This window comes from Uloborus diversus, chromosome 6 (assembly GCF_026930045.1).
Source record: "Uloborus diversus isolate 005 chromosome 6, Udiv.v.3.1, whole genome shotgun sequence".
Classification (NCBI taxonomy): Eukaryota; Metazoa; Arthropoda; class Arachnida; order Araneae; family Uloboridae; genus Uloborus; species Uloborus diversus.
The window spans coordinates 85,309,221-85,323,490 of NC_072736.1; the positions used below are offsets into that span (position 1 = coordinate 85,309,221).

The following is a 14,270-nucleotide window of genomic DNA, read 5'->3' on the forward strand; positions in this document are numbered from 1 at the left end:
AGCTATTTGATGCGGTCCAGTGACCGTTCTGAAAGTGAATGTTCTTCTTACCGAATCAAAAAACAAAAAAACAAAAAAAAAACATTCTTTGTGAAAGAAAATCCGCCATCTTGGATGAAACGTCGTCGTCTACTTGTGATGTACTCTAGCTCTTTTTTTTTTTTTTTTCAACTCGTACTTGCATTACCTAGTAAGATGAAGGAAAAAAAAAAACCTGCGCCAGAAAAAGCGAAGGCAGTCAGTCTCTATTCACCATGTATTTCCCCGGAGACGACGTTGAGCGTCCTGTTCTGTTTCTTAGCACACTATTTATTATTATTTACTTCTTAGTATTTTTTATCTCGTTTTTCCTACCTTTTATTTTGCGTTGCCTGCCATACCTTACATCCCTTAAGCCTCGTGTCGTGTTTAAAATATTCATTCCGGAACGATTTTCGCCCTGCCCGTAACTGTAACGGTTTGTTCCATGGTGTTATGGGATTGAGCAGTAAAGGTGCAAATATTTGCGATTGGCTGTAACAGGGGTTCGGTACATGTTTCCGCAACGCGCCCCTGTGGTTTTGTGTAACTCGCTTTTTTTACTTTTCATTTTTGTTGTTGAATTTATATTTTGGGAAAAATAGCGTCGAATTTTCCCAGCGCATGTTTATTTTATTGCAAATATTTTTATTGCTTTTTGTATGCTCCTCTTTCTCTTTAAATAGAAACGCACGTCAGATGTCGTCTGTTATGAGCATTTTCTGATGGGATTGGTCCCAGGAGGAGTATTTTGAGACATTTTTAAAGTTTAAAGAGCTTCGCTATATTTTTATAAACTTTTTGTACAAAACACCTAAAAAGACTAAAAGGGATGTGGAACTTGGATTTGAGTACAGACCTTTGTTTTCGGATTAAATTGATACTGAACTTAAATAATTCCATACTCGAGCTATGGTTCATGAGATTTATGTCACAAACCATTACTGATAACTTTTAAATAATACAAATATTTTTTGATAGTTAATGTAATTTTTAATGCTTATATAAGTAACACTTATTTAGTATACTTATTAGGTAATACTTTTTGGTTTCATGGGATACGATATAGTGTTTTATGTGATTAATTTTTTGTTAAAAGTGTGTTTATATATATTTTTTTTTTTTTTGAAGAAAATTTGATTTTCTGTCTAGCAGCGAGAATGTCAAAATGCTATTTGTTTCAGATTTCACAAACTGAAATTCTTCTTTTTCCAGATGCGTTATGTAGTTATTTTGAGGAAAAACACGTTTAATTCCTTTCCATCCGGATGGCTGTCAATCCGTGGGACAATGTTTACACCTTTTTTTTTTTTTTGACATGAAGTTTTCACATCGATATTGTTTTGTGACAAAAGTTTAAAAAAAAAAAAAATTAATTGTAAAAATGAAGGCCTTCACGGCCGGTATTAAGAATGTTGTAAGTTTCCGGGTAGTTGTGCCGTGGTCTGAGTTGTTACCCCAAACATTTCGGCCGCATCTGCGGCGGTCATCTGCAATGTTAACGTGGTCGAAGCTTCCAGTGAAGCGACTTCCCAGCAACTGAGGATTCCCAGCAACTTCCTCGGTTGCTTTGAAATCGCTTCCCTGGAAAGTTTGACCACGTTAACACTGAAGATGGCCGCTGCAGATGCATCCGAAACGTTTGGGATTACAACCCTCAGATCACGGCACAACAGCCCGGAATCTTACAACATTATAATCATTTAATTGTTTAAAAAATATTTTAAATTGGAGCTAAAATCTCTTGTCAGTTTTTTTTTATTCTTCTTTACTTTTAGTGGAAACCAAATAAGCAGTCTTGTACAATAAAACATATGAAAAAAAAGCGCCAAAAAATTAAAACGAAATATTTGCAGATACGGCCTTTTTTCTTCTCACGGCTGTGCTAATATTCGGTTCATTTTTTATATAATTAATATTAAACTTGTTGTTGTTTTAAATATTTTGCGACAATAAGTCATTGCACACGAGAAATAGTTCATTTCGTTTACTCCATTCAATCATTTAATAAATCACTTACGCATTCATTTAATAATTAATTTATTTGTATTCCTTCGTTTTAAAATTCACTCATTTCTTAATTCATTTACTATTTTATTTATATATTTATTTATTTTTCCTCATATATTAATTAATTTATTTATTTATGAGTTAACTTTCATTATATTTTCATTTATTCATTCCTTCATTATTTTATTTACTCATTCATTTTATCAAAAATATTTTGAACAATTGAATAGAAAATATTTTATTTTTCACTTTACTCTATAAAAAAAGTGAATATTTTCCACCTTTTTTTTTTCTTTCTTTTTTTTTTTTTTTTGAATGCACAAATTCACAGACAAAAATTAAAATAAGGTTTCAATGCCAGTTGTATTCTAGAATAAATTGTTCTTTTTTTATATACATTAACTTTCAAAGCAAATTTCCATTTTTTTTGTTTCGAAAATGCTAGGTCACCTTAACTATTTCACTTTGCCCCATATTCCGCTACATGAAAAGAAAAATACGTTTTCGATACTGCAACTTGCTTTTATTTCTTCAATTCTGACTACAATTTTTATGCAGCCTAAGATTTGGCTTCCAAGGTTCACCTGCCTTCGCATCCGACTCTGACGGTACTTGAAGATTAATCAACTTAAAACCTGCATACTTAGTGTGATCTTAGTGTATCTAGAAGCAGACGCAGCACACAACTATAGCAGTTGTACCTTTCTGTTATTTGCCTTTTAAAATAAAACATACTATTATACAGTTTGGACAGAGAGAGAGAATTGGTTCAATGTAGAGTAGACTGACCAGAAAGCACCATTTCTTTTACAGAAGTTTTTAATGCCTTTAATAACTGTAGCATTTGGTGCATTACATCAAAACCATTTTTTGATACGTAGAATCATTAAAAAAAAAAAGGAAAAACCAATTGGAAAGAAATATGTATATGTGATCCTATTTTCGACCAGAATTGCTTCTGATCAAAATAAACTGTTTGCAATGAAACCAGTTTTTGGTTGCACTTGGTTTGTACAACTAAGTAAATGCACAAGTCTAGCAAGTGGAAAAATGCAAAACTTCCGGATCCTTTTATTTCCTAACTGTGTAAAAGGAAGTTATTTTTCAATTCATCTTAAATTCTTGAAACTTGATTCAAATTAAAAAAAAAAAAAAAAAACACTTGTGTGTCCAAAATATATCATTAACACAATTGGCACTCCAATGTTCCACATTTAAAATAGTTTTTCCACAGTCTTTATAAAGTCATTTTAAACGGTATTTTCTTTTCTGCTACATATGTGAAGTAAAATATTAAGTAGTTTCCTGAAATGTGCGAAAGAAAAGGGAATGACTTTCTTAAAAGAACTTGAACGTGACAGGTAGAAGGCTGAATACAACTCTTGCCTTCTTCTAAAAGTTATCAATACCAACCTCTAAGTAACTGCAAAAATGACGGAATTTGATGAGTCTTGGTAGCACTGGTTAGATGTGTACAACCCAGTAAATACACAAGTCTAACCAGAGGACAGAGACAAAATTTCCTGATCCTTTTCTTTTCTAAACTGCATAAAAGGTGGTTATTTGCTAAAAAAAAACTTTAGCAACTTGATTGAAATTAAAAAAAAAAAAAAAGATTTTTGCAACTTGATTTAAACTAAAAAAAAAAACATTTGTATGTCCCAAGTATATCAACACATTCAAAACTTCATTGTGTTACACATTTAAAAGTTTTTCCATAATCTTTGTAAAGTCATTTCAAACGATATTTTCTTTTCTGCTACATATGTGAAGCAAAACGTAAAGTAGTTTCCTCAAATGTGCAAAAGAAAAGGGAAAGCCTTTCTTAAAAGAACTTGAACGGAACAGGTAAAAGGCTGAATACAACTCCTGCCTTCTTCTAAAAGTTATCATTACCAACCTCTAAGTGTCTGCAAAAATGACGGAATTTAATGATGCGAAAAGTTCCCTTCCCCCTTTCGGCCGTATCAGGTAAAAAGAAAACTACACGCCATTACTTTACAACGACCTCCATAATCTGGCGCGCAAGCCGCAGATTTTATAAAACAGCCCATAACTCATATCCAATCCCAAAAAATAATCCCCGCTATCTTTATGAACCATAAAGACACTAAAAGTGGATTTTATGCAATCTGCATTTAAATTTAGTTCACAATTAGTGTCAAGTCTTCCAAATGTTTCGCTAAATTTCCCCGTAGCGATGCCACATCTAGTTTGCATTATTATTTTGTTATTTCATTTTTGCCTTTTTATTATGGTCTTTTCGTGGATGTTTCTTTTTTCCTTCTTTTTCTTGGACGTGATCTGATTTATGAGCTTTGCATGGCAGCGCCATTTTTCAGAAGATCTTTTTCTCCCGCTCTCTGGCTAGCAACTCCATCGAAGTTTTCATTATGAAAATGCGTTAGGCGCCAAAATGGGCAGTTCTCGAGACTTTTTGAGCGTTGTCGAACTTGGCTGCTTTATTTAGATGTAACTGTATATAAAAGAAGCAATTTGCTGAAGCAAAGAGCGATGAAAGGAGGACAAAGCGGAAAAATATTCAGCTTATTATTATAATATTTTATATCAAAAAGAAGAAATAATGTATAATGTTTTAAATGGGGTCGTTTCCGAAATTTTAAGTGTTTTTTCTAAAAGAGCATACATAAGAACATAGGATTTGACCATTTTTTTAAAATAATTTTACAGTTTAGTATTTTTCAACAATTATTTTAATCGGTGCGCAGATCCAATTTCATTGTTTACGCTTCTGCACTTGACATCACAAGTGATGAAATGGCAGCGCGCAATATTTAATTCGCATCTGAATTATCATAAATTCGTCCATGGATATACGTATTTCCAGGTTGAACGTTTTGAAATTACCTCACTAATTTTTTTCTACTTTTAAAAATTCTATCTATTTTAGATTATGCGTTAAAAAAAAAAGAAAACGCGTATATTTTTATATATTACATGCTTTTACTTTATGAAATACTAAACTTGGTACACATTCTTATATTACGATTTAAAAATAGGTACAGAAATTTCTTTTGTTTTCTGCTATCTATTTAGTCCAGATTTATTCTTTAAAAAAAATATAATAATTAAAAAAAATAATAAAAATAAAAAAAGGAAAGAAAAGGCAAAAACAAGCAAATCATTATCATAAATAATTCTTTTTATTGCAATTTTATTCCTTCCCCCCTACATCCCGCAAAAAAACTATTTAGAGAGGGGAAGCAGATCGAACATAACTTTGTTGTGCGTATGTATTACATTAAAAATGTAAGAATAAAATATAAAAAAAACATCGGCACACCTGTAGAAATAACAATAAAAATTGCCAATTCGTGTTTCAGGGAAACCTCTTTTTAAATGCAAACATTTGAGCTTCTGGATAAGCAAAAATTCAACTTAACTGTGTTATATTGTTTTAACTTATCGTACAAGCGTACATATGTTATTACTAATGATAATAAACTAACAAAAGTGGTTTACTTTAGCTTTTAAAATTATAAAAATACTCTAAATTAAACAAATTGACATGCATCATAAAATTTCGAATATAGGCTTATTTAATAAAAAAAAGTAATTATTTAGCTAGCATTTATATAATTTTAAATTAATGACAACAATTTGCTTCAACTTGAAGAAGCAGTTAAACTCATACACTTAGTATTATCGAAAGTTCAAAAAAAAAAAAAAAACATTTTTAAAGCGCTCTTTTGTCCAGGTATAATTTAAACGCATCGGATTCATCCTCCCCCCCCCCCGCCAAAAAAAAAATACTTTGAAAAATAAATAAGAAATAATAAAATGCCCACTAAAAAAATCATCATCAAAAAAAAAAAAAAAAAGAAAAAAAGTCTGCGCAGCTCGTTATCTTAAAATCTAAATTTCGCTTTATTTGCTATCGTCAAAAATAGAATGCGTGGGTTAAAACTTTAGAGTGAAAATAAAAAACAATTCATATCAACAATAATTATTTCGCAGTAAAAATCAGGGTAAAAACGTATAATAAGTCTGAAATTTTGGGCTAAAATTCAAATTAGGTCAAGGCAATGCCACTGGTAACTGACGGACATTTTAGAAGTAAAAGCATAAGTATTTTGTAACATTCAACGGAGAATATACATTAGGGGAAGGTTGCCGTCAATGAACCGGTTCCATGAGTGAACGTCGAAGATATTTTCCCCACCATAGTATTCTCAGGCACGAAATCAGTTTTAGTGTATTCTTTTGTCTGAAAACAATGCAATGCAGAACCATCAAGGAGCTTGAATCAATACGTCACATTGTAAAACGTCGAAATAGGATTTATACTGTTCACTTACTATTTATCGACAGTTGCATTTTGTTTTCACATGCTTTGAATAGTACTGAACAACTAAATAGGAACACTGACTTGAAAGAGTACGTTTTTAAGTACAATTCCCAGTATTTAAAGTTTCATCATAAATCTTTACAGCAGTGACAACTATGAGAACATTCAAAATTACGCTGTTGCTATCATTGAACCACTAGACATTTCTATGAATGAACCAGCTAACAAAGTGGTTCATTCTTGGAATCTAATAAATAGTATTGAAGATTCAGCTCAGTTATCTTCAATAATTGATTAATCTTGTGAAATAAATGCAAAAATGATGGAAAAATAATTTTAAAAGATGTTTGGGAAACTTCCCTTAGTTATCATATTTTCAACTTAAAAACTTGTGTAGTTGATGCAGTATTTGTTAAAGTAAATTTTAATACCGTTTCAAGTACGTTCGTTCAAGAAATATACCGAAAATAAGAGAAATAAAGCCAGTCGATAACTGAGGGTAAAAACGTGCTATAGCAAAATCTTGTTGTCAAGTAAAATCTTTGTGGATCAAATTTTTTGAACTTGGATGAAACAAGACTCCCATTTGTTCAAAAGAGGCCCCATGAAATTTTAGCTAGACAGAGTAAGTCACATATTAGAAAATATCAAGTGGTGAGTGAGGTGTGGTGAAAACAGCTGCATTATGTAAGTCCTCAGTGTTTTTTATGTTTCTCCTGTGCTAAAAAGCAATTAAAAAAACAATTTCCTCTTTTTGAGCAACTTACTATTATTTGTAGTGTTTGTTTATCTTCTGTAATAACTATTTATAATTTACGGTTTTATTTTTTTTGTTTGAGAATGCGGACCATTTATGGAAACTCAATGGTCCATCAGTAATTAGTTTATTTCTATATTACAAGTTTGTTTTTGAGCTGCTCTTAAGTACCTTTTGGCGATAATATTTTAACTGAAAATTTGGCCTTAATACGTGTTTTTTTTTTTTTTTTTTTTTTTTTTGAGCAATCACGATTGCTTATTGTTCTCACTTGACAGTTTTGAATTCCTATGATTTTATTTTCCCCCGCCTCACGATGCTGCTTCTCTAGCGAAAATAGGCTCCAGGTTGCATCACTTATTTGCCTGCACTTACCCATACATCTACACACACATGCATACACACAAATACATACACACGCGCATACATACAGACATATACACATATACACACCTACACAAACACTCATGCCTACACACACATACCCCCACACACAAACAAACATACCCCATACACACACAAACACACACGTCTACATACACACAGACACACACACTCGTGATTGCGAAAAACATAATTTGAATTCAAGATGTTAAAGTTCAAATTATTTTTTTTTTTTTCATTACTTCTGCGGGAAGGAAGGTAGAAAACTGATTTGATGAAATCAGAATAAAATATAGAAGGTATTGATGAAAGAGGATTGAAAAATTTTCTGGATCACTCTCATGTTGCGTACAACTGGATATCATGGACTGAAACGACTGTCTTTGTAATTATTGGCTACATTGACATACAAAGTAAGCACACATTACAGTTTTCTTAGTTTTTAGGATGTTTTATGCAAAAAGAAGTCAGTTTTTTCAAAATTGTAGAAGGCTGAAATTTAATTGTGATGAAATCAGCGTTATGTTTCCTGGAATAGTTGTCTATATAGTTTCAATGGAGATCTTTTGAAACATTAAGCTATTTCTCTTTTCTTCGATACTGATTTTACTTAGAAATAATTTTTATCTTTTACTTTTTAAAGGATACCTAAACCAAATTGATACCGCGAAGTTTAAAGTTTTCTTAATTTGTTTCAGTTGAAAAAGTGGAATAAGGAATAATTTTCGTAATAAATTTAAGTTAACGGGAGTAATAGCTAAACAAGCAGTTAGTTTTCAGTGTGCGTTCAACACATAAATGTTGAGTTGAGAAGTATCGACATTTGGTCTGATGGACTACTAAAATTTTTCTGCGCCATTATCTCTTCATTTTTTTGCCATGAAAGTTTTTTGAATTTCCTAAATTACTTTTATTGACAAACCGTATTCCGAAAGAAATATATTTCTCCAAAAATAATTACCCGAAACCTGTTTTAATATTGAAAATACATTTAAAGTAAACCGAAAATTAAGAAACGCGCTTTGATTTCTTCGGGGCATTGAACATTGCAAAGCATGGCGTAAAAATAAATAACTGAAATATTCACTAAGAAAATTAATTTGAAATTTGATATCCTCCATCAAATAAGTTCACATACAAATCGAATTTTTTTTTACCCAACGCATTCAATGTACAAAAACCGAAATATTTCATCACATCCTAATTAAGATTATTTTTTTGTGCTACCAAAATAAATATGCTTTGAAAATATCCCATCTGCATCTCATAAGGTCTTGAAATCTCATCTTTTTTTTCCCCTCCAAGATTTCAATCTAAACCCCACCTTTTGTTTCTTTATACTTATGGACGAATTTAATCATGTTCTTCGATTCGAACTCTTCGAGGTTAATAGCAGATTCGCTTTTTGTCCCTTGGGGGCGCTACAACTGGTATCTGCCATCTAGAAGTTTTCAATCAAAGATGGCCGCCGAGTGTGTTAGCAATAGCAACAACCGCCTTAGTATTAGAAGGATAACTGTTTGTATTTCTCAAGGGAAGCGGGGGTTATTTTGTTTATATTTTTATGTTTGTTCTAAGAAATATTTTGTTTTGTGTCGGAGTTTTATTTTAGAAGAGCAGGGTGGGCTTTTTATTTGAGCAATATTTCTTTTGTGACATTGGTTCAATCTTAGAATGCTTTTCAAGTTACTTTCATCCCTATATATAACGTCCAATTTTTTTTTTTTTTTTTTTTTTTTTCTGAAGTGAGTTACCAACATTTTTGTGTTTCCCGGAATGTGCGGTAGATTGGAGTCAAAAAAATGTTAATTCTCTTTGCATCGAAATAACGCTAAATTAATTAAATGTTGCATGCCGAGAGAAGAAATTAACTTTCGTCAATCGATCAATCAATCAATTACAACTAATAAATACCTAATCACAGCTACTTTCGTGACAAAAACTGCAACAACACTTTTTCTACAACAAGGCTATTAACCAATGAAATACAGGATACACAACCTTATCAAGAGTAGAGCTAAATTGTATCATGCGCTAATATAGCTGACAAAGGACAATATTAAGAATTTATCAAGAAAATCAATGCACTATATCAATCGCTTGTTTAATTTGCACCAATATTCTAGAAACCGTGCTCTTTGGAGTTTTTTTTACATTTATTCTGTAACATTGCAGTCTATTTACACTGCTCAGAAACAAATAGGGGAGCACATGGTTTTAACAAATTACGCAAAGATGTATACCAATAAGTAACATGAAATGAATAATCCATAATTTAAAGCCTACCAGGGAACGGAAGAAGAAAACTTTATATGCAAATCAGTGTTCATGACGACAAAAACCAGAAAAAAGAGATAAGGGCAGAAATCGGGATGTTGCAGAAACGTCTGTTTTGTTGTCGTAACTGTTAGCTTTTCAAAAAGTAATGATATCCCAACAGAACATAAATGTGAAAAAGAAGTCAAGTTCGGTTAAAATGAGGTGCGGGAAAGACGGTGTCACCGACAAAAAAAGTTCAGATCTAAACAGTTACCAAGTTCCATAGCAGTTCCTCATAGAAGTTGGATTTTCTCATGTTCTTCAATTCGTTTAGAAAACAATTTTTTACTTTCTTTGATATTGGATTTAAAACTTGGCAAGTTTGAAAAAAAAAATAATAAAATAATAGTGATGACTGAAACTTGCCGCAAGTTTAAAGTTCAATATCAAAGAAAGTAAAAAATTGTTTTCTAAACGAATTGAAGAACATGAGAAAATCTAACTTCTATGAGGAACTGCTATGGAACTTGGTAACTGTTTAGATCTGAACTTTTTTTGTCGGTGACACCGTCTTTCCCGCACCTCATTTTAACCGAACTTGGCTTCTTTTTCACATTTATGTTTTGTTGGGATATATGTACTATGAGACCACTTTGAACTACGATCAATAAAGTAGCCTTCAACAGTTTACTAGATTTGAAATTTTATAATTGTCGAAAGTGCACAGGATGAGATTTTGAAATAAACAACAATTTCAACCTGGTTTTTCACCTAAAAATTTAAAAATTCTTATCTTCAACCAGTAGCTCCCCACATTCAAAACATTTTCAGCAGCCATTTTGTAGGAGTTAAAAAAGCAGAATGATGAAAATGAGGACCGCATTTTCCGTTTTCACTTGAAAACTGACGGACGAAAAATCGACCCCATTACCTCAAAGTGGACAACATGTTCGAGACAAATGCGCAAAGATTCTAAACGCTGGGGAAAACACAGCACTCCTTTCATACCAATCCCCTATTCACAAAATTTCCAAGAAGAGAGATGAAAACGCGTTAAGCAATTGTCCATGGAACTGATTTTACTACAAAAATTGCCAAAGAAAAACGACAACTGAAACTTGCTTCTGTGCAAAAATTTCGACGTATTAAGGGTTTCAAAAAATAAATATGGAAAATACATAGGGGCTTTTATAGAAAATACAGAGAATTTTTTTTTCGGAACATCAAGGGTTTCGAGATAAGTAGGTTCGAGATATCAAGGTTCGACTGTATTATTAACTTAGGTTTATAAATCAACTAAATTTATAACTGTTTGGGTCATTTTTTAATTTCACTCTACTAACTAACATTGCATTATTATTATTATTATTTTCAATACATTGGACTCACGCTACAACGCGATTCGACTTGCGCGAAATGGGTATTATGCGCGTTTTTCACGAGTAGAAAATTGTAGAGGTAACGCGAATTCCTAGCCCGCAACACGAAAATTTTCGGAAGTTAGCGAGGCTTAGATACTGTCTTTGTCATTTGCTACTAAATATCGGTTTCGTGACTGGACTTTTCCTTTATCATCAATGAAAATGGAAGTTCCCCAATCCGTACTGGCTAAGACATCGCTTTTTTAGTGTTAAAAACAAATAACCACCCCTGATCTTTAATTTTTTAGTTTCATTCTAAATATGAAGTTGATAAATTCTAATTTCACCAAAGCTAGCTGTTTATTAAAAGTTTGAAAACTTGAACAAAGGAAAAAAATATATAACGACAAAGAAAAGGTAAAGATTTTCGATACGATTGAACAACTAAAAAGTGCGTTGAATATAATCACTGTATCAACTGTACAGCACTATTATACTGCTACTTTTTATTATTGCTACATACTATATCGCACCATTTCATTTTATTTCTCTCCCATTACTTTTGGGCATTTTGGAGTATTTTATGTTGGCAAGCAGCTTTTTTTCAAACACAGTTAAAAATCAGATCATAATGTAAAGAACGGTTATATGCAGTTAAGAAAAAACAGTTTGAGGAGCGTTTACAAGTGTCTAAAATTATTGGGTATGTTAATAAAAACGTCGTATAGTATACATGCCATTTTTCACAACGCGGAATTTTGAATTCGCCAAGGGTCTTGGAACTTATCTCTCACGTGGGTTGAGACACGTCTGTGTTTTCAAATAAAACTTAATTATGTTTCAGGAAGTCTGTGTTTCAATTGAAAAATTTCTATGAATAATATCTTTATCCATTAAAATTGTGTTAGCATTAAGTTCTCTATGATATAGTTTATCTTATCTTTACCAATAATAAAGCTGAAAGTCTCTCTGGTCGGATCTCTGTCTGTCCGGATCTTTGTGACGCGCATAATGCCTAGACCGTTTGGCCAATTTTCATGAAATTCGGCACAGAATTAGTTTGTAGCATGGGAGTCTGCACCTCGAAGCGATATTTCGAAAATTCGATTTTCTTCTTTTTCTATTCCAATTTTAGGAACATTTTCCAGAACAAAATTATAATAAGATGGACGAGCAAATTACCTAGTTATCATAACGTGGAACCGTAACATGGGCAAACCACTTGGCGATAAATTCATCATACATTATTTGTAAATATACAGGCGCACCAAAAGACCTTTTATTTTTCTACTACGGGCAAAGCCGTGCGGGTGCCACTAGTGTTTTCATAAGATTTCATCTTTTGCTCTCTTAGCTTATTTTGCAGAAAAGTAGTTAAAAAATGAAAGAAAAGGGGAAAATAAAATTAATAAAAATAAATAAAAGGCTTAAAAAGCTAACTCAATGATGGGAATATCGTTGAAATATAATTTAAGCGTAAAACTTCCTTAGTTAATTAAGGTTTAAAATACGTACCAAATTCGAAAAAAAAGTTTAAAAATGGAGAACTGGAGGTACGTCTTGCTCATTGTGTTAGGTTAAACACTTAATCCAAGGTCCAAACTCGAACATAATTCAAGTCTATTGTTTCCAACATTGGTAATGCTTCATACAAATTTGCAATCTATTGCTTTCCACTTTTTCTCTTCTTTTGAACATCAGCTCTTTCATTGTTAAAAATTTAAATAATTTTTTTCATAAGTTGCATCTACCTTAGACTAAAATATGGCTTCTTTCTGTACAGTCTTGCTCTTTAGTAACGTGTTGTTTAATGAGGCATTCGTATGTATCAGGTTGAGAGGTCGAAAACAAATATTTTCGCGCGCTAAAATTAAAGAACCTAGTGATTTTGCTCATGTTTTTTTTTTTTTTCACACAGTATGTTTGTATTCGATTGTATTTTATTCGTCTGTTTGAATATTTAACAATGACTTTTATTCCTTGAATGCTAGGTATAATCTTCACTAATAACAAAGCTGAAAGTCTGGAGCTTTGGATGTCTGGATCTCTGTGACGCGAATACCGTGTAGACCGTTCGGCCGATTTTCATGAAATTTGGCACAGAATTAGTTTGTAGCATGGGGGTGTGCACCTCGAAGCGATTTTTTGAAAATTCGATTTTATTCCTTTTCTATTCCAATTTTAAGAGCATTTTACCGAGCAAATTATCATAACATGGACGAGCAAATTACCATAACGTGTACGAGCAAGCTACCACAACATGGGCGAGCAAAAGAACACATCAAATTCACGAGAAATTCGTCATCCATTATTTGTAAATATACAGGCGAACCAAATGACCTTTTAAATTTTCTACTACGGGCAAAACCGTGCGGGTACCGCTAGTAATATAATATAATAAGTAATATTGGAGCAAAATCAGTGGATCTGAGAAGTACTTTTCGAGACTTAACTCCAGAAAACGCATATCAAAGCTTTCTATGGTCCCTTTAAGAGGTATGCCTCCTTATGGAATCTCACTTGACTATTCTAATATTCAACATTGAGTCTTTAGTTTTTATACTATCAAACTAAAGTTTGAGTTCCCCCCCCCCTCCCTTTTTTTGTTTTTCATTAATCATAATAATTAATTTTTTACTTCAAAACTATGACTGAATTTTGCAGTTACACTACCTAATGCTTTCAGTCAAATGTCGGCATCTTTATGGCCGTATTCAACAGCCAATTTGAATCTACGTCAGTCATCCAAGTCGCCGATTACAACCCTCTGATTAGAGCCGCTATATAGATAGGCCGACGCATTAGCTTAAGTTTAGCCATTTTGGATATGATTTTTCATTGTTGCGCCTGCTAGGGTTAGCGCAGCAAAGTTTCAGATTTCGCCAAATTTGCCGAAAACAATACTCTATTTGATAAACAATTCACGTGCTGCTAATAATGGATCACGGTGAACTATCACCAAACGCGATAACTCGCCAGAAAAGATAACCACTCAAACACGCGCTCCGATCCAAAATGGCTGATCTTAAGCTGATGCGTCGGCTCATCTATATATCTCCCCTCATATAGGGGCCTTACCTCTGATTGGTAAAATAATGCTTCAAGCAGTGTTTCTGGTGTCTGTCTGAAGATTCAAATCGGTCGGTAAATACAACTATAACAGGTTTTTGGG

At 32.5% G+C, this 14,270-nt stretch overlaps 1 long non-coding RNA gene across 2 annotated transcripts in view; it reads left to right on the top strand.

Moving 5' to 3' along the window:
- The window catches only part of LOC129225128 (uncharacterized), a 701,259-nt gene that overhangs the window by 230,590 nt on the left and 456,399 nt on the right, over positions 1-14,270 (top strand). The window lies entirely within an intron of this gene.